The 21,497-nt window shown below is 39.7% G+C and overlaps 1 protein-coding gene across 3 annotated transcripts in view; it reads left to right on the top strand.

The window, feature by feature from the left end:
- Positions 1–21,497, top strand: part of tspan4a (tetraspanin 4a) — a 429,441-nt gene that overhangs the window by 305,753 nt on the left and 102,191 nt on the right. The window lies entirely within an intron of this gene.

Genomic DNA, 21,497 nt, shown 5'->3' with positions numbered 1-21,497 from the left:
TAAAATATGTGTTTTGTAGGTGAGCACTGTCTTTGAATGTTCATATATTTGTTACGATTTCCTTCCCTGGATGGCATGTCAGCCTGCCACAGTTCGTGAATCGCGATCTTCTTCTCAAACATACACAAGGCAAGTTAGATATATCAAGCAAGTCTTTGGATTGTGTAAGACAAATTAGGGTTAAGTACAAGCAGAATACTGCTTAGTGTTATAAGTACACTCTGTAACAATTTACAAACTATTATCATGAAAATGACCACACTGTAAAATGTTGATGCCCACGGGTGCTGTATTGAGCTTCTGGGGACAGCATAATGTGATATCATATGGCGCAAAGTATGCAGAGATGACTTTTGTGATAAAATTGGCACCCCCACAGCATGATGCTGCTACTGCCATGCTTCACTGTGGGGACTGTATTGGACAAGTGATGAGCAGTGCCTGGTTGCTGTGGGGGTGTTTTTCAGCTGCAGGGACAGGACGACTGGTTGCAATCGAGGGAAAGATGAATGCGGCCAAGTACAGGGATATCCTGGACAAAAACCTTCTCCAGAGTGCTAAGGACCTCAGACTGGGCCGAAGGTTTACCTTCCAACAAGACAATGACCCTAAGTACACAGCTAAAATAACGAAGGAGTGGCTTCACAACAACTCTGTGACTGTTCTTGAATGGCCCAGCCAGAGCCCTGACTTAAACCCAATTGAGCATCTCTGGAGAGACCTAAAAATGGCTGTCCACCAATGTTTACCATCTTTTGTAAAGAACATCAGCTTAAAGAATTTGACAAATATATCTTTTGGACCAGAGAACTGCAGTGATGCCCAGATAGTCTTAGGTCTAGAAAATGCTAACAATTTCAATAATTTATATGATCCTAAAGTATGTGTAACTATATGATAATTGTGTGCACATTTGGCTTGGAATATATTTTGGCAAACGTGAACACATTATTTTCTCCAAAAATTCATAACTGACAAAAAGGCTATTTGATGTGAGGGGATGCCAAGTTACTGCCACTATGTTCAGATTCCATTTGCTCTAGTGTCTGTATCTGCTTTCAGTGTTTCCACATCATAAAATGTTAGCTACATTTTTTTGTGACTCTGAATTGGCTGGGTTCATGTTGTCTGCATTATTTCAGATGCTGCCTAGGTCGGCTTTAGTTCTTGCATGCAGCTCCTTAGTGTCCATGGAAAATGATTGAGTCTTCAGATCCATACACCATATATTTGGTTATTTAAGACCTTTTTCTGTCATTTTGTAACATTTCAACAATTTGTAAGCCATCACACATTTAAAATTGCTGATGTTATTAACTCCTATATTGCTAAAGTAGCCATCTATCCATCCATCCATCCATCCTCTTCCGCTTATCCGAGGTCGGGTCGCGGGGGCAGCAGCTTAAGCAGAGAGGCCCAGACTTCCCTCTCCCCGGCCACTTCTTCCAGCTCTTCCGGGAGAATCCCAAGGTGTTCCCAGGCCAGCCGGGAGACATAGTCCCTCCAGCGTGTCCTGGGTCTTCCCCGGGGCCTCCTCCCAGTTGGACGTGCCTGGAACACCTCACCAGGGAGGCATCCTGATCAGATGCCTGAGCCACCTCATCTGACTCCTCTCGATGCGGAGGAGCAGCGGCTCTACTCTGAGCCCCTCCCGGATGACTGAGCTTCTCACCCTATCTTTAAGGGAAAGCCCAGACACCCTGCGGAGGAAACCGCTTGTATTCGCAATCTCGTTCTTTTGGTCACTACCCATAGCTCATGACCATAGGTGAGGGTAGGAGCGTAGATCGACTGGTAAATTGAGAGCTTTGCCTTACGGCTCAGCTCCTTTTTCACCACGACAGACCGATGTAGAGCCCGCATCACTGCGGATGCCGCACCGATCCGCCTGTCGATCTCACGCTCCATTCTTCCCTTACTCGTGAACAAGACCCTGAGATACTTGAACTCCTCCACTTGGGGCAGGATCTCTCCCCCAACCCTGAGAGGGCACTCCACCCTTTTCCGGCTGAGGACCATGCTCTCGGATTTGGAGGTGCTGATTCTCATCCTAGCCACTTCACACTCAGCTGTGAACCGATCCAGAGAGAGCTGAAGATCACGGCCTGATGAAGCAAAGAGGACAACATCATCTGCAAAAAGCAGTGACCCAATCCTGAGTCCACCAAACCGGACCCCTTCAACACCCTGGCTGCGCCTAGAAATTCTATCCATAAAAGTTATGAACAGAATCGGTGATAAAGGGCAGCCCTGGCGGAGTCCAACTCTCACTGGAAACGGGCTCGACTTACTGCCGGCAATGCGGACCAGGCTCTGACACCGGTTGTACAGAGACCGAACAGCTCTTATCAGGGGGTCCGGTACCCCATACTCCTGGAGCACCCCCCACAGGATTCCCCGAGGGACACGGTCGAATGCCTTTTCCAAGTCCACAAAACACATGTAGACTGGTCGAGCAAACTCCCATGCACCCTCCAGGACTCTGCTAAGGGTGAAGAGCTGGTCCACTGTTCGCGACCAGGCGAAAACCACACTGTTCCTCCTGAATCCGAGGTTCACTATCCGGCGGACCCTCCTCTCCAGAACCCCCGAATAGAAAGCGAGGGAATCCCCAGAAGGTATGCCCTCTAGCACCCCCTCCAGAGACTCCAAAAGGGTGGATACTCCAAACTGCTGTTGGTGCATACGCACAAACAACAGTCAGGACCCTTCCCCCCACCCGAAGGCGGAGGGTGGCCACCCTCTCGTCCACCGGGGTAAATTCCAATGCACAGGCTCCGAGTCGGGGGCAATAAGTATGCCCACACCTGCTCGGCGCCTCTCACCGGGGGCAACTCCAGAGTGGTAGAGAGTCCAGCCCCTCTCAAGGAGATTGGTTCCAGAGTCCAAGCTGTGCGTCGAGGTGAGTCCGACTATATCTAGCCGGAACCTCTCGACCTCGCGCACTAGCTCAGGCTCCTTCCCCTTCAGAGAGGTGACATTCCTCGTCCCAAGAGCCAGTTTCTGCAGCCGAGGATCAGACCACCAAGGTCCCCGCCTTCAGCCACCACCGAACTCACACTGCACCCAACCTCCTTGGCCCCTCCCATAGGTGGTGAGCCCATGGGGAGGAGGACCCACGTTACCTTTTCGGGCTGTGTCCGGCCGAGCCCCATGAGTGCAGGCCCGGCCACCAGGCGCTCGCCGTCGAGCCCCACCTCCAGGCCTGGCTCCAGAGGGGGGCCCCGGTGACCCGCGTCCGGGCAAGGGAAAACGTCGTCCAAGGTTTTTATTCTTCATCAGAGGATTATTGAACCGCTCTTTGTCTCATCTCTCACCTAGGACCAGTTTGCCTTGGGTGGCCCTACCAGGGGCATAAAGCCCCGGACAACATAGCTCCTAGGATCATTGGGACATGCAATTAAGTCTGGCATATTTTCTGTACATTAGCACCTTAAGTATATTTGTAGCTGCGTTTTTCAAAAATTACCAAAGTTCTGCAGCTTCAGCTCAGAAAATGGGATTCAACAAAAGCCTGACGCGCAGACATGATTCCACAGACAAAATATCTTCGTTTTTTGAAGTTTAGTTAAGTTTTAAAGTAAAACAGTTTACACACAAAAAAGGAAAATTGAAATAGCAAAAGAGGAAAAATTAATGTAAGAAAAGTTCAATTCTAAGCTTAATCTTGTTACATCTCAAATCGTTACTATTTACTTAACATTTCTGAACCATTTCAAGACAGTCAGAAAACTGTATGCTTATCCCATTTCTAAGCTTAAAATGGGTCTTTCAAGTCCCTCTTTACTGGGACTTGTTCCAAACAAACTGAGCTTCTTATCACACTGTTATTCAGTTATAGTAAGAAGGTTCTATCTCTTGTTAACTATAGGGGGAAAAGACTATACCATAAGCTATGACTATGAAAGACATTAATATTCTATTCAAATTAAGCAAACATCAATATGAGTTTAACTCAAAACTTTAACTTTCTAGGATTGGCTCTTACAATATTAATAAGGTGAAAAGTAAAACTCAGAATGTTACAAATATATATTAGTTATTGCTATTTTTTAGCCTCATGTGTCCTGAGTTCTGGGTTTCAATCTCAGTTTGGTCAATGCCAGTATGGTATTTGCATGTTCTCTCTGTATTTTGATGTATTTTTCTTTGAGTATTTTGGGTTCTTTACACATTCTAAGTATGTGCAAAGATTGATTGGCAACTCAGTATTGGCCTGACCTGCTTCTGAGGTAGGCTTAGCCCCGCAACCCAGAAGTGATTTCAGAGGGTTTATAAATACAGTATAACACATTCACTGTATCACACATCTAACAGGATATGACTTGTAAATTAGGATCTTTTACTGATTTACAAGTTAAAAAGGAAAATATATACTTAATCTTATAGTGTGATAGAAAAATGTGCTTTAACAGGATGTACTGTATATATTTTAAAATTTCAGTTTAAACATACATGGCTTGAATGTTTCAAAATGACAGTTAAAAAAAATCATAGTTATTCAATTTATGCCGGTAGTTTTATATGCTGTGACTGAGTATTAAAAATGAAAACGTATCCTGTTCCAGCTGGATACCTGATCTGCTTCAAGACTCCTGTGTAATTCTGTAATTATTTAATAATAAGCTGGCATTGTTGTTCCTCTGCCCTGTTTGCTATTCTCTGTGTTTTAGTTCAGGCCTACTCCTGATAAATTCTTTCTCTGACACATTTATGTGTTTCACATTTTACTCACAACAGATGATCATCCTTGATGTGTTCAGGTTAAGCTCAAATAAAAATGACCTTCACTACCTACAGTTGGCTTTAGTCCTTCCTGTTCTGTGCATTTGTGAGAATAACATTTGTGCAATCAATACACTTTCAGCAGCAATCTAAACAAGTGTCTGAGCTTTCGGTTAACATGGAGAAAAAAGAGAATCCTTAAAAAATAAATAAGCCCATCTACTAAACATTGGCATTGTGAAAGCTGCAGGACAGGCACCCTTTGAAATCCTGTATTTATTGATTCAGTGTACATTGATCGTCCTTCTTTTTATTGTAGAACTCTAACAAAGATAAATCTGTGATCTTGCTTCCATTAACGACAAGTGAAAATGAGTTTGGAGATTTATCTCTGATAACGTTTTCAATCGAGATGTACAACAGTCAGTCAGCTTCCTCTAGTCGTCTAGTGATCTAAGTAAATGAGAGTATATCTTTAATTATCTTGTATGTACAAGAAAACACAATTAACAGGCTCCTTCATTGATCAATATGTATTTTATCATGCCCATGAAGAAGACAAAGGAGACTTTTCACATTAAACAAATTAATTTGATTCTTAATTAAACGGTGATTGTTATTGTTAATGAATATACTCCAAAACATTCAGACTAAGCTCCCCAAGTGGCTGCAGGTTTCTTGGGTAAACCAGCAGTAATTTATTTTTAGATCAGTGGTTTAGGGGTTTCATACCATAGCTTGTTAAATTTACAAGCCTGGAAATGCAGTGTGTCAGCAATGCAATTTTTAAACATGTTTAAACTTGGAAAACAACACCAAGTTATGCAGGGGTCTAATTTTTAGCTTTACTTTTTTAGTTTTGTGTGAATTTGACACATTTTTAGATATTAGAAGAAACTGGGTTATGTTGTTTGGCGTAAATACAAATATCATTGTTTCACATAGAACCTCAAAGGTATTGAAGTCTACATGTCCCAGCTGCTGGGAAACAGCACCATGAGGAAACCGCTGGATCTCTAGATAAAGTCTGGGGTGCCTCTACCTTTAAATTGGTAGAGGGTGGAGAATAGGATACCAGGGACTGTAAAAGTGCAAACCTTAGTAATTGTTCTAGCCACCATAACTACTTGCAGCAACTCTGAGTGGTCCCAAACTATAAATCCTAAAGGGGTCACATGACAGAGTGAAACATACATTTACGTCTTAAGGCGATGGAGCAATTTTCAAGTAAATTCATGTTCTTGAGGGTTAATTGATGCCAACAGACAATGCTAATTGCCATCCCTGTGTTTTCATCATGCTAGTTCAAAATTACAAACTGTGGAGAAAAGGTGGGGAAGTGTGTCATATATTATAGTGGTAAAGTTTAAATTAATAAGGCTGAATGTTTTGTGTTTCTATATAAAGCAGTTCATGACGGAAAACAGCAAGTGAAAGGCATGGGCAATGAGTGAATGAGAAACAGTGAAAGGAAATTTCATGGCCAATACATGATATTTTTTTTGTTTGTTTCTAAATCTTGCAACAAGGAAAGGGTTTATAAAGTGTTCTTCAGTTTAGAAGGCATTATTTGTGTCAGAATGTGTTAAAAATGATTACTTCTGGTGTAGCAATTGTTCCAAATATAAAGAACAGAGTGGAAATATTGAAAAAAAATTGTATTGCCCTATAAAGGGCCTGTCTTCTAAAATGTAATTTGGATATGTGTCTTGTTTAAATATATGGGATGGACACTGATTTCAACACTAATACCATCTCTGGTGTCTGTATAGGTAATCAGTAGTGTGCTAAATGTGGAGCCAAGGACATAACTTGACAGTGTTAGCGAGAAATGTTTAAGTTTTGCAAGTATACTGCAATTTCAAAGAACTTTGTGCCTCATATGGTAAACTTTTAGAGGAGCAGGGTGTAAGGATAGTGAAAAATAAGTGGATAGTATGTGAGTGATAATTCATAATTATCAGCTGGGAATATCCAAGGGTGGGGTGTTGGTCTATAATGAAGGTCTTAGAACTTATTAGTGTTGTAACTGAAGCACAGTAGGAAAAAATTAATTAAATCGATAAAGTAAACTTCCTGGCATTTACTATAGATGTCAACTTATGTAACATAAACAGAGAAAGGAAAAAATAGAAAATCGAAACTATTATGCAAGCAAATATCTAATTCCTATGCGTTCAACAAGTGAATATATGAATTAAACTGCAGTTGCTCATTCTGTTGTCAAGTCAGTAAGATTCTAGAATAAAAATTTTAAGGAATTTCTATTTCTACTGGTAGAGTAAGTGACAGTACACTTTATTCTTGAAACTTGGTTAAGTTCTAGGATGAGGGCACTTTAACAGGCTATGTCTCACCACCTTGTGGAGGGTGTCTTATTTTGCTAAATAATGACATTTAATACTATGAAGAGGGTCATGGCTAGCAAAGATCTGCCAGAGGCAGATGGCATTAAGCTAGGACAGAATAGGAGTAGGACCTCACACTGGTAATCCAAATACTTACAAGTGCTACAAGAAAAAAAATGCTTATGAAGGCACCAGCTGGAAAGAAAGATCGCCATATGACTCTGAGGCAGCAAAAAGTGAACAGTGAAGACCAGTTGTCAGACAGAAGGCCCAAGAGCTGTTTTTATAGTCTGGTTCTTTTAAGGCAGTGAAGATGTCAGAAAGGCAGAAGTCTCGAGCACTTCTAACATGGCAATCTAGTCTGATGACCAAGACCTTCAGCTGGTCCTGGAAGTGATTGTGTAACATGCTTCCTGTTACATATATATATTTTTATTATATTGTTTATTATATTAAATATATATATTTATTATATTAAATATATATATTTCCCCCAGGATAAAAACATTAATGATCATTTAGCTAATCGTACTTGGTATTCCTGACTTCTGGTTTATAGACAGGTAATTTTCCTTGTTTGCTCTAACAGTTTTTAACAGTTTTCTATTGACACTATATATGGCATTATTTACAGTAACTGTCATTCTGACTGTGGGATTGAAGGGGTGGTTTATATATTACTTTGTCCATGGCCACACTATTGTATAGTATAGTGTATTGTATAAGCAATGCATTTGGTAAAGTTTAAGATTTCTAACCACAAAAGCAATATGCTTAGAGCTTTATTGAAGCAGACAGTTTCTTGTTATTTTGTTGAAAAGGGTTAGTTTTAAGGATTTATGCAGTAGACTGGACTAGCAGTTTGGTATTTCTTAAGGTGGTTTATGTCTGATTCAAGCTGAAACGAAGTATTACAGCTTAGTTAATGTAATTCAGAATGTTCTTTAATTAATGTAGTGGGAGTTTTGTCCTGATTTGGGGGGGATTTCTCTTAAAATACTAGGCAGCTGTCTTAGGTGTTCTACATCAGTACCTTATGGTTTACATTGCTTTTTGAGACACCAGTCAAATCTCAATTTGAAGACTGCTGTTATTTGAATGATTTACTATGCTGATACACCATTTTAGTTTGGTTTCTACTCTATTCCACTACTAAAGTGAAAATCAAAAACTTATTTTGTAGTGACTTGGTATGAACAATGGCCGTTGTTTGAAATTGTTTACTACATTGTTTAATATTATTGTAATATAAGTGCTGTATGTGTTATATTTATTAGATTTCGCTGTGTGTTTTTCTTAGTATGTATGTTCGTTTTGAAGGTATTCCCTCTGTTATTTTATGTTTTCATTTTGCTCATTTTTGCAGGGTGATATTTGATAGACAGTTAAGATTTTTGTAATGAGCAACTTTTTCATTATGTGAACCTTTTGAAATCTAATAAACATGTAAATTCATTACTGCATATTGGGGTTGATTCTCACTGCTTGATGGTAGCCTGTTTTTGCTTTCTCCATTGTGAACCTGAGACGCTTATGACAGTGTTTTGCTTTCTGTGCTACTGTTATTTGTTGTTAGGAATTGTGAGAATGTGCCCCATATAGAATGCAGCATACGCATATCTTCTTGAAAAAAGATTAACAACATCAGGATCAAAATTTGTAAGCTGTCTCTCAAACACCTGTCTTTTTTAGCAGTAGGAATACGTTTACCACTCCACATATATGTGCCCTGCGACTTCCTGGCAAGAGGTGGGCTTAATTGCCCTGTACATAGATCATGTCTGATAATGCAAAAAGAAAATTCGCCTGCCGAGATAGCATTCCAGACTGAATATTCTTTTTTAAGATCTTGTAAAATAAAATGAATACATAAATACATTCCTAAACCTGCTTAATCCACTTTAGGGTTGTGTGAGACCAGAGTCTACTGTGACAGTACTAAATGCATGATGGGAACCAACCCTGGATGGATTATGTCTTCATTACAGCATTACACAAAAAATAATATGTTATGGAAAAATAGATTACTGATTAAAATTCATGAGTTTCTGTCAAAGGGAAAGATTTTTTGTTGTGTTACATATTCTCATTCTCTTAGGAAATAAGAATGGGTAATGAGTATTCTAAGTAGTGAAGGGTGTAATTCATAATATGATTTGAAATAGTTGGAATATTTTAGGATTAATGTACAGTAATGAAGGCAGACACCTACTGTACATCAATTGAATCCAGTGGCTGGAAATGTGCATAAAATTAATTTATTATTCAAAACTAGAATCTTATTCATCCAAACTAAGACTTTGCATATTCAACCACTTTGGGTTTCTTTACATTTCAATGTATAACAATTGAAAGGTTTATGTATTTAATAAGGAATTTCATTTATGTTATGGATTAACATGTACTCTGATTAATTTATAAATAACAGAAAACATGTGGCTGCATATGCAACTCTCTTCAGTCAATTTAAGTAGAGTCACATTGTTGGCTGAAATTACAGCCATGACCCTTTAAGAAAGTCTCTATTTTATTCAAATATCTGAACTGTGCAATTTTATGCAGGGTGAGCCAAAAAGAAGTACCACATTTCAAATGTTTAATCTTCAAAAACGCTACAAGATAAATTTCATTACGACACAAGAAAGGGTATACAAAGTTTTAAAAGTTTTGGCATAAGTTTTAATTCGCTTTAGGGCTGAAAATGTCCACTCGACAGAGCAGTGTACACAGGAATGGTCACCGCCAAATATACCAATGTGAACAGCTGCCCCATGCTCTCATTAAGATTTTTCTGATGAAGGAAGTCAAGGAGATCAGTGGGAAATTTTCCTGCAAAATCATCCATGGCATACATTTCAGTCAGTTCTGTTTTTAGCCGAGACAGATCAAAAACTGCTGCATGGCTTTTGTGTTAAACTGGAGAAGGCTGCATGCGGGAAATTTTTCTTGTATTCCCGAAACTTCTGGGGGTCGAGGAGCATGACAAACATCAGGTTTTCGTGGTCTTGAAATTTGGTCTGTGTTTGGCAAATAATATTGTCCAGAATCCTGCCATGGAGTTGGCAGTAGTGCGCGTGAGGATCTTGCACTCAGAGCGTTCAGTGGCCTCGTAGAGTTCCTCATATCGGCTTCTATCCAATCAATGGGTCTGAATACGGTGACGTTGCCGTACGCCTGCTAGAGGGCCCTACTGACACCAACTGAAAATCTGATTGGTTGAAGCAACAGTTTAATCGACATTTATTCTGTGTTAGAGGGCCTGCAGAACGGATTGTGAAGGCCTCTCTGCCTGGCAACAAATGACGGCTAAAATGTGATTGCGTCCGAGCTGCAGGCTATGGCCGTAAACAGTATATGGACAAAATTAGGTTCCAGTTATGACCGTTACGTGTAGAATTTCAAAATGAAACCTGCCTAACTTTTGTAAGTAAGCTGTAAGGAATGAGCCTGCCAAATTTTAGCCTTCTATCTACTCGGGAAGGTGGAGAATTAGTGATGAGTGAGTGAGTCAGTGAGTGAGTGAGTCAGTGAGGGCTTTGCCTTATTATCCCAGGAGCCCGGCACTTGGGAAGACGACAGGGGACACCTGGACGGCTTCCGGGTGCGCAGCCGGCACTTCCGCCACACGGGGGTGTGTCCGCGGGAGATTGCCGGAAGCAGCTGGAGCCCATCCGGGTTCCTATAAAAGGGGCCTCCCTCCAGTCATTAGTGGATGTCGGGCGGTAGTAGACAGAGCTGGAGCGAGGACTGGAGACGACCAGGAGAAAGGCACAAAGGACTGTGTGCCTGGACTTTGGGGGATCGGTGCTGGAAGCACTGGGGTGTGTGAGTGCACAAAAAACTTGTAAATAGTATTGTAAATAAACAGTGTGTGGTGGAGCCAACGATGTCCGTCTGTCTGTGTCCGGGTCCAAGTTCACTATATATATATATACACAGTATATCTATAATAATAAAAGGCAAAGCCCTCACTGACTGACTGACTCACTGACTGACTCACTGACTCATCACTAATTCTCCAACTTCCCATGTAGGTAGAAAGCTGAAATTTGGCAGGCTTATTCCTTACAGCTTACTTACAAGAGTTAAGCAGGTTTCATTTTGAAATTCTACACGTAACGGTCATAACGGTCGATAACGGTTGACAACATCCGCCATGTTGAACTTTCTTATTTATGGCCCCATCTTCACGAAATTTGGTAGGCGGCTTCCCTGCGCTAACCGAACTCGAAGTACTTACTTATTTCGATGGTATGATGCCACTGTCGGCCGCCATATTGAACTTTTCAACAGTCTTTGTTACTTATGGGCCCATCTTCAAGAAATTTGGTACACGGGTTCCCAACGCTAACTGAATCCTACTTACGTACATATATACGTCCATAGCCTGAACTTCGGTCACCATGTGAGGTGGCGTTGGGTCCCCCATCCCAACGCCTCCCACGTTGTTGGCTACCTGCCTATATAAGGCCGTCCGTCGCTCCGGTCTCTACATTCCCTTCCTTGCTTCGCCACGGGATTCACATCTCCCTACTGATAACTACAGCCTTTTTGTTTGATCCACGGCTTCTCCACTGTTTTATTGTTCATTTATTACGATCATAGTTATTGTGTAGGTATTTTAGACTTACTTTACTTTGCTCAGGTACCCATTTCCTTTATCATTCCAACCCCCATTACCAAGTCTATCGAGGTGATCACTATCGATCAAAGAACTGTCACTTACCGAGTGGTTTCCATGCCCGGAGATAGCACCTACCTTTTCCATTCTCTTTGTTACATATTGCACGGCCATATTAGGCTCACTCTTGATATCCAGTGGAACATTGTGTCTTATGTGTTGAATGACTGGGACAGGTTCAAAGTGTGGACTGATGACGGTACAGGAGATAATTATACCACACAGGAGCACTATAAGAGTGAAATGCTTAAGTCCTTCACCTATGGTTCTGCATGTGAGTTGATGGCTGCCGCTGAATTGTTCGGTTGTCGCTTTCAAGTTTACCGAAATGGCCAAATATTTTACACCTTTCGAAACCGCCAATCCCTCTTAAGCATCTTAGATTGATAGGTGACGATTTCAGTAGTGGACACTTTCATGTTTATGAATGTTTAATCTCTCAAAAGCTGGATGTGATTTTATCGATGAAACCGGTTGTGTGCTTACAACGCTTGACAGATGCCAAATGTCACTTCAACACAACAAATCCTGCAAATACTGTCGTAATTCAAACAAACCATGAAACTCAAAGCAATTATGACAGCAGCAATCCAAGCTGTGAGATTTGAGACAAGATTACTGTTCACATGGCCAACTGTAAGTTACATGCTCAAGAGTAAGCTCAGCGCACAGCTTGGTCATATTACAACCGAAGGGCCGAACTGACAACATGGTATACAAAGAGATCCTTAATAAATAATTATTGCCATATTTTCCCTCAGTTTAAAAAGGTTTAATTTTCTTCTTAATAAAAATTTTAATGCAGTACTTAAAATGTGTTAAGGAAGCAATGAAAAGAAAAGGAAACATTTTGAAAATAACGTAACCTGATTGTCAATGTAATTGTTTTGTCACTGTTGTGAGTGATGAGTGTTGTTGTCATATATATATATATTTACACACACACACATAAACATATATATATATATATACATATCTATACATATACACATATATACATACATATATATCTACATATATACACACACATATATACACACATATACATACATACACACACATATATACACACAAATACATATATATATATATATATATATATACATATACACACACACATATATAAACATGTATATACATATACATACATATCTACATATATACACACACAGCTATTTCGTATCAGTGCAATACGCTGTTTGTTAAAACGGTTGACTCCGCTCTTACGTTCAATAACAAATCAAATCATTCAGTTGTCTTTGCTCATATGTCATTTTAGAGCTGGACGCCTGGCATCTTTTTTTGGCCACAAGTTCGTTTCTGTTTGGTGTGAGGTTCTGTGTTGTGGAGATTCTCAGGATGGATTGCAGGTGCTCATCAGTGAGGCGACTCCTGTGTGCTGTTTTGTTAGTCTTTATCACTGAGAAGAGCTTCTCACACAGATATGTGCTACCAAACATGCACAAGGTTCGAGCCGCATGTAGACGGACTTTTTTTGTTCATCAAAGTCACCAAAGCGCGTAAACTCAGTGCGCAGTGCGCCAGTTTATCAGCAAAGTGCGATTTGGGAACACCGTAGTGACGACTTGGTTTAACAGTACTTGGCAACAGGGAAAGTGGGGCAAGGTGAACTGGTGCATTTGTGTCTCCCATAAAAGCAGCTTCACTTGAAATCACTTTGTGATTCTGCCCGGGTTAAAACGTCCGCTGAAGTGTCAGATTCTTATTTAATTATGCTGTTTTCTGTATCTTCTGAATTGCATTCAGGTTACCCTGATGCAAGGCAGCTGAAGCGCTGCATAATGTAGTTTATTGTGTTACCAGCGCTTCATATACCCGGGCTTTAATAACAATAATACAGTATATAAAATGATCTCGCTGGCAGGATATAATTACGCCGGGCGGATGTGGCCCGCGCCCTTGAGTTTGACACATATGGACTAAATAGAACTTGAAAAGATATGTTTTTTCAAATGTGATCGCAATTCAGATAGAGTTGACGCAAGACTACAGACTGCATGCCTCAATGAGTCATCCTCCCCTCGCTCTTACTTTTTTACCGTTCATCTAATGAATACACTGAGTATGGCTTTACCAAAACAATCATTGATGGCGAATAAAGTATCCATTATTCGAGTATGTAGAGCGGGATATATATATCTATACTAATAAAAGGCAAAGCCCTCACTCACTCACTCACTCACTCACTCACTCACTCACTGACTCATCACTAATTCTCCAACTTCCCGTGTGGGTGGAAGGCTGAAATTTGGCAGGTTCATTCCTTACAGCTTCCTTACAAAAGTTGGGCAGGTTTTATATCGAAATTCTACGCGTAATGGTCATAACTGGAAGCAGTTTTTCTCCATTTACTGTAATGGAGATGAGCTTCAACGCCGTGGGGGCGGAGTTTCGTGTGACATCATCACGCCTCCCGTAATCACGCAGTACATAGAAAACCAGGAAGACCTCAAAAAGCGCTGAAGAAAACATGCATTATATAATTGAGAAGGCAGCGAAACAATAAGAAGCGAGCGAGTGACATATACAACCATATTCATGAGTTCTGCTACTGAAACAAAGCCGATGTAAACCTACATTTTAAATTAAGTTCATAGACAGGCTGCCGCTGGCGTTTGTAATTTAGTGCCTGCCCATATAAGGCCGTCCGTCAGCGGCAATCCAGTAGCAAACTGCCACGGGTAAATATTCACGGGTTAAGGACTGTGCTGATGGAGAGGAAGATGAGATGGTCAGGATGGTGTTTGACACAAACTCAGCGAAACTGCGAGAGAAAGTTTTAAGTGCCAGGACTAAGGTAACATTAAATACAGCTATGGACATAGCACGAGATGGCACCAGCACAGCTGGGAACCTTCGATGCATGTACACCGAGTGGCTCACGTGAACGGACGCAGTGCACAGATAAAAGGCAACAGTTCCAAAGAGCTGAACAAAACCGAATTACACAATTGAAAAGGCAGCAAAAAATATGAAGCGTCTCATACATACAAGCATATTCATAAATCCAACTACTGCGGAAACAAAGCACACGTTGGAAAAAGTCAATGTCCCGCGTGTGTGTGTGTGTGTGTTTATATATACAGTATATATATATATATATACTAGCAAAATACCAGCCTTGCGGAGAAGTAGTGTGTTAAAGAAGCAATGAAAAGAAAAGGAAACATTTTGAAAATAACGTAACATGATTGTCAATGTAATTGTTTTGTCACTGTTGTGAGTGATGAGTGTTGTTGTCATATATATATATATATATATATATATATATTTACACACACACACAGAAACATATATATATATACATATCTATACATATACACATATATACATACATACATATCTACATATATACACACACAGCTATTTCGTATCAGTGCAATACGCTGCATTTGTTAAAACGGATGACTCCCGCTCTTATGTGCAAGTCTGCGTGGATATTATGAACTATCGTATTTGTTCAAGTTCTATTTAAATTTTAAATAGAAGGAATTTTTATTTAGTCGACAGAAATATCTTTGGTAGGAATGGTAAAAACAGACAGGAATATTATTCGTGAATAAATCAACTCAAACCTTAAACAACTTATAATATTTTGCTCTCCATAAAAAGATATCCTGTCTAAATTATACAAGTTAGAAATAAAGTAAACATTAAAAGAACAAACATTCAAATTTCTTTACTCTTATGTAATTTTATATAAAAAATAAACTTAGATTTTAAATATCCCAAAAGATTTTGCTCTCCATAAAAATATATCCTGTCAAAATTATACAAATTCAAATATGAACATGCTGCATAACAAAACCTGGAAATATAAATAAAATGTGTTCCTTTCAGCAATAACAAATCAAATCATTCAGTTGTCTTTGCTCATATGTCATTTTAGAGCTGGACGCCTGGCATCTTTTTTTGGCCACAAGTTCGTTTCTGTTTCGTGTGAGGTTCTGTGTTGTGGAGATTCTCAGGATGGATTGCAGGTGCTCATCAGTGAGGCGACTCCTGTGTGCTGTTTTGTTAGTCTTTATCACTGAGAATCACTTTGTGATTGTGCACGGGTTAAAACGCCCGCTGAAGTGTCAGATTCTTATTTAATTATGCTGCTTTCTGTATCTTCTGCATTGCATTCAGGTTACCCTGATGTTTTGTCTCATAGTGCCGTCTTAGATTAAATTCTGTAATTACAGCCACATCAGCTCCACAAATGAGACACACGGGTTCAGTAAACATATACTCAGCCTCCCATTGGTTTTTAAAGGCTCTATTTTCAGAATCAACTTTTCTCTTCAGCATCGTGTGAGCTAGCTTCGCAATAACTTGTTCGGCAAGGCGGCTGAAGCGCTGCATTATGGGATCTGTAGTTTATTGTGTTACCAGCGCTTCATATACCCGGGCTTTAATAACAATAATACAGTATATAAAATGATCTCGGGCGGATATAATTACACGCCGGGCGGATGTGGCCCGGCCCTTTAGTTTGACACATATGGACTAAATAGAACTTGAAAAGATATAGTTTTTCAAATGTGATCGCGCAATTCAAATAGAGTTGACGCGCACTACAGCCTGCATCCTCCCCTCGCTGTTACTTTTTTACCGTTCATCTAATGAATACACTGAGTATGGCTTTACCAAAACAATCATTGATGGTGAATAAAGTATCCATTATTCGAGTATGTAGATCGGCATATATATATATATATACATATATATATATATATATATATACCAGCGATCGCAGCGAGAAGTAGTGTGTTAAAAAGCTAGAAAAGAAAAGGGAACATTTTAAAAATAACGTAACATGACTGTCAATATACAGTATTTGTTTTGTGAGTGTTACTGAGTGTTGCTGTCATCAAGGATTTGATTATCATTATTTCTTTCAATCAGGTTCGTATTTGTAGGATGTGTTGTGTTCAAGTTACATTCCGTGTTTGTCAATCGTTGTAAAGATGACAGGTTTCATTCATCGATTTGTTTCTTACTGCATCAATAAACAGCTCGTCTTCTTCTTTATCTGAGACCTGACACACTGCATGCACGGGTTTTTTTTACACTGTCTTCCTTTAGCGGGACATTGACTTTTTCCACCGTGTGCTTTGTTTCCGCAGTAGCTGGATTTATGAATATGCTTATCAGGCGCTTCATATTTTTGCTGCCTTTTCAATTGTGTAATTCGGTTTTGTTCAGCTCTTTGGAGCTGTTGCCTTTTATCTGTGCACTGCGTCAGTTCACGTGAGCGCTCGGTGTACATGCATCGAAGGTTCCCAGCTGTGCTGGTGCCATCTCGTGCTATGTCCATGGCTGTATTTAATGTTACCTTAGTCCTGGCACTTAAAACTTTCTCTCGCAGTTTCGCTGAGTTTGTGTCAAACACCACCCTGACCATCTCATCTTCCTCTCCATAAACACAGTCCTTCACCCGTGAATATTTAGTGGGAGTTTGCTATTGGATTGCCGCTGACGGACGGCCTTATATGGGCAGGCACTAAATTACAAACGCCAGCGGCAGCCTGTCTATGAACTTAATTTAAAGTGTAGGTTTACATCGTGCTTTGTTTCAAGTAGCAGAACTCATGAATATGGTTGTATATGTCACTCGCCGCTTCTTATTGTTTGCTGCCTTTTCAATTATATAATGCATGTTTTCTTCAGCGCTTTTTCGAGGTCTTCCTGGTTTTCTATGTACTGCGTGATTACGTGGGAGGCGTGATGATGTCACACGAAACTCCGCCCCCACGGCATTGAAGCTCATCTCCATTACAGTAAATGGAGAAAAACAGCTTCCAGTTATGACCATTACGCGTAGAATTTCGATATAAAACCTGCCCAGTTTTTGTAAGGAAGCTGTAAGGAATGAACCTGCCAAATTTCAGCCTTCCACCCACACGGGAAGTTGGAGAATTAGTGATGAGTCAGTGAGTGAGTGAGTGAGTGAGTGAGTGAGGGCTTTGCCTTTTATTAGTATAGATATATATGTATATGTCTATATATGTCTATATATATATGTCTATATATGTGTATACATATACACATATATAGACATTTTCTATTTTCTATTACAGATATTTTCTGTAATGTACTGATAAACATTAGACTTTCATATATTTTAGATTCATTACACACAACTGAAGTAGTTCAAGCCTTTTATTGTTTTAATATTGATGATTTTGGCATACAGTTCATGAAAACCCAAAATTCCTATCTCAAAAAATTAGCATATCATGAAAAGGTTCTCTAAACGAGCTATTAACCTAATCATCTGAATCAACTAATTAACTTTAAACACCTGCAAAAGATTCCTGAGGCTTTTAAAAACTCCCAGCCTGGTTCATTACTCAAAACCGCAATCATGGGTAAGACTGCCGACCTGACTGCTGTCCAGAAGGCCATCATTGACACCCTCAAGCAAGAGGGTAAGACACAGAAAGAAATTTCTGAACGAATAGGCTGTTCCCAGAGTGTTGTATCAAGGCACCTCAGTGGGAAGTCTGTGGGAAGGAAAAAGTGTGGCAGAAAACGCTGCACAACGAGAAGAGGTGACCGGACCCTGAGGAAGATTGTGGAGAAGGACTGATTCCAGACCTTGGGGGACCTGTGGAAGCAGTGGACTGAGTCTGGAGTAGAAACATCCAGAGCCACCGTGTACAGGCGTGTGCAGGAAATGGGCTACAGGTGCCGCATTCCCCAGGTCAAGCCACTTTTGAACCAGAAACAGAGGCAGAAGCGCCTGACCTGGGCTACAGAGAAGCAGCACTGGACTGTTGCTCAGTGGTCCAAAGTATTTTTTTCGGATGAAAGCACATTTTGCATGTCATTCGGAAATCAAGGTGCCAGAGTCTGGAGGAAGACTGGGGAGAGGAAATGCCAAAATGCCTGAAGTCCAGTGTCAAGTACCCACAGTCAGTGATGGTCTGGGGTGCCATGTCAGCTGCTGGTGTTGGTCCACTGTGTTTTATCAAGGGCAGGGTCAATGCAGCTAGCTATCAGGAGATTTTGGAGCACTTCATGCTTCCATCTGCTGAAAAGCTTTATGGAGATGAAGATTTCATTTTTCAGCACAACCTGGCACCTGCTCACAGTGCCAAAACCACTGGTAAATGGTTTACTGACCATGGTATTACTGTGCTCAATTGGCCTGCCAACTCTCCTGACATGAACCCCATAGAGAATCTGTGGGATATTGTGAAGAGAAAGTTGAGAGACACAAGACCCAACACTCTGGATGAGCTTAAGGCCGCTATCGAAGCATCCTGGGCCTCCATAACACCTCAGCAGTGCCACAGGCTGATTGCCTCCATGCCACGCCGCATTGAAGCAGTCATTTCTGCAAAAGGATTCCTGACCAAGTATTGAGTGCATAACTGAACATAATTATTTGAAGGTTGACTTTTTTTGTATTAAAAACACTTTTCTTTTATTGGTCGGATGAAATATGCTAACTTTTTGAGATAGGAATTTTGGGTTTTCATGAGCTGTATGCCAAAATCATCAATATTAAAACAATAAAAGGCTTGAACTACTTCAGTTGTGTGTAATGAATCTAAAATATATGAAAGTCTAATGTTTATCAGTACATTACAGAAAATAATGAACTTTATCACAATATGCTAATTTTTTAAGAAGGACCTGTATGTATATATGTATATATATACGTATATATGTATATATGGATATATATGTGTATATATGTATGTATATATATATATATATATATATGTGTATATATATGTATATATATGTATATGTGTATGCAATAACATTACGGTATATCCTTCTTTTAACAGTAATTTGGCTGGTGGAAGACCACACGGTGTTAATTATTGTGAATATTCTATGGGATATTGTACAGTAAGTTGATGTTTTCATCTTATGCACCATCACCACCAAATGTTTCAGTACAGTTTAATCAATTTGCCATGTAACCAATCAACAATTTTCACATTAATTCATTTGACTTCATCGTTTCTCTGTGCTGGGATTGCCCGTGTACTCATTTCTTCTGTTGATAACCCTTTGGGATGAAATTCTTCAATAAGATTTAGACATAATAAGTCTTCTTTTATTGGGAACTTAAAGTGTGGAAAACATAAAAATTTTTAACAGCTGAGAAAGCGTCTGACAAAAGCATTCACAAGAATGAGAGGTGAGAGGACCGTGGGCTTGGGCCGTTAACTGTAAATGGTTGAGAGGAGAGCGGGACTTGAAAAAATCTCTTGGCAATAGTCTCGTCTCACGGGGTTTGAAAAAAATATTTTGGCAATAGTCTTGTTTCGTCTCAAGATTTTGTTTTATAATTGAGAGACATACACTTCATGTGTGTTCCATTTCAACAATGATCTGTGTAAATGTAGGATAAATGTTGAACACATAACTAAAACAGATTTTTTTTCCATAAGTTATAGTAATAAAGGTAAAATGTTGAAGTGTAAAATGTATGAAGATTGAAGTCCAAATATCAAATAAACATGTTCACAAAAGGTATAACAAAAGAAATGTGCTTTTATTCAAGAATAAAACTGAAGAAAAAGAAATTGTTCAATGTACATGTTGTTGTCAGTGTGTGAAAACTGAAGCCCAAATATGCGAAGTAAAGATGTTTGCATCTATGTGTGGGTTTGAGTCTTTCACAGTGGAAACTTGGCAGTCTCACAAGTATCTGCTACACTGGTGCAGGGATAAGAACTGCTGCTCGGTAATCAAGACATTGCCAGTTTGATCCTGGGTCGTTCTTGCTTTGAGTTTTGGGCTGCTACTATTGTTGCTGTTAAATAATAAGAACATACATTTGATCTGAGTCTGTACCAAATCAATGAAACAAGTTTGCTTTTATTCAGTAATACAAACTCAATAAAACCTGAACAAAATAAATCGTACATGTTTATTAGAATAAAAAAACTGAGTTGTATTAGATGTTAGCATAATGGGGCGGGTGCGGATTATACTGTGAACAAGTCTCGTGCTTACGACCCAGCAGCTGCCACCTGTGACTTAAAGGTGGCTGAGAAGCACTGGTTTAGGTGTATGTGTCAGTATGACTAGCTCTGTGCTCATGGCTGTCTGTTCCCTGCCATATACCCAGGACTATCAAATAAGGCATTTTCCCCATCTCCGTAGCCCAGCGGGAGAAAAAGCTGGTATGAAAATGTATGTATGTACTGAGATTACTCCAGATGTGAAATGCAAGAAAAAAGCAACATTATGAAGATAAATAAATAAATAATGCAGTGAACTTCTGTAGCCACCTGCAACAGATCACAGGAGATGTGTGAATTGTTCCACAAAAACTCCAATCTATTGTAGAAAATGTAAGGTCTCTCAAAATGTAGTGGTAAATGTAATTATTTCAAGGACTGATATGAAAAATAATTAATAAGAAAGGGTTTGAATGAGTACATATTTATACTATGTAGTTAAAAAAGATTTGTTGCTTCAGAGAGAAATATAGTGTGTGTATGTTTTCTAAAAAAAAATAGAAAATATATGTAACAGCAAAACTTTTTTTGAGATATTTTATAGGTGCAAGAAGCTAAATGTTTCCAAAAAGGAAATGGCTGGACCTATGCCACCTTGGGTTTTTTATCATGTTATATTCTGGTCCAAGGGCTTCAAGAGCCTATTGTGAGAATTGTGTCCCTGATAATTCACTCACAAAGATCCCTAGTCCAAACCCACATGATGTTCAAAGTCACTTTGTTCTTTAGCCTTGACCATTCTTTCTT

Source organism: Polypterus senegalus, chromosome 1, assembly GCF_016835505.1.
Source record: "Polypterus senegalus isolate Bchr_013 chromosome 1, ASM1683550v1, whole genome shotgun sequence".
In the NCBI taxonomy this organism is placed as follows: Eukaryota; Metazoa; Chordata; class Cladistia; order Polypteriformes; family Polypteridae; genus Polypterus; species Polypterus senegalus.
Note: the sequence above shows the minus strand (reverse complement) of the source record. Positions and strands in the feature narration are given on the sequence as shown.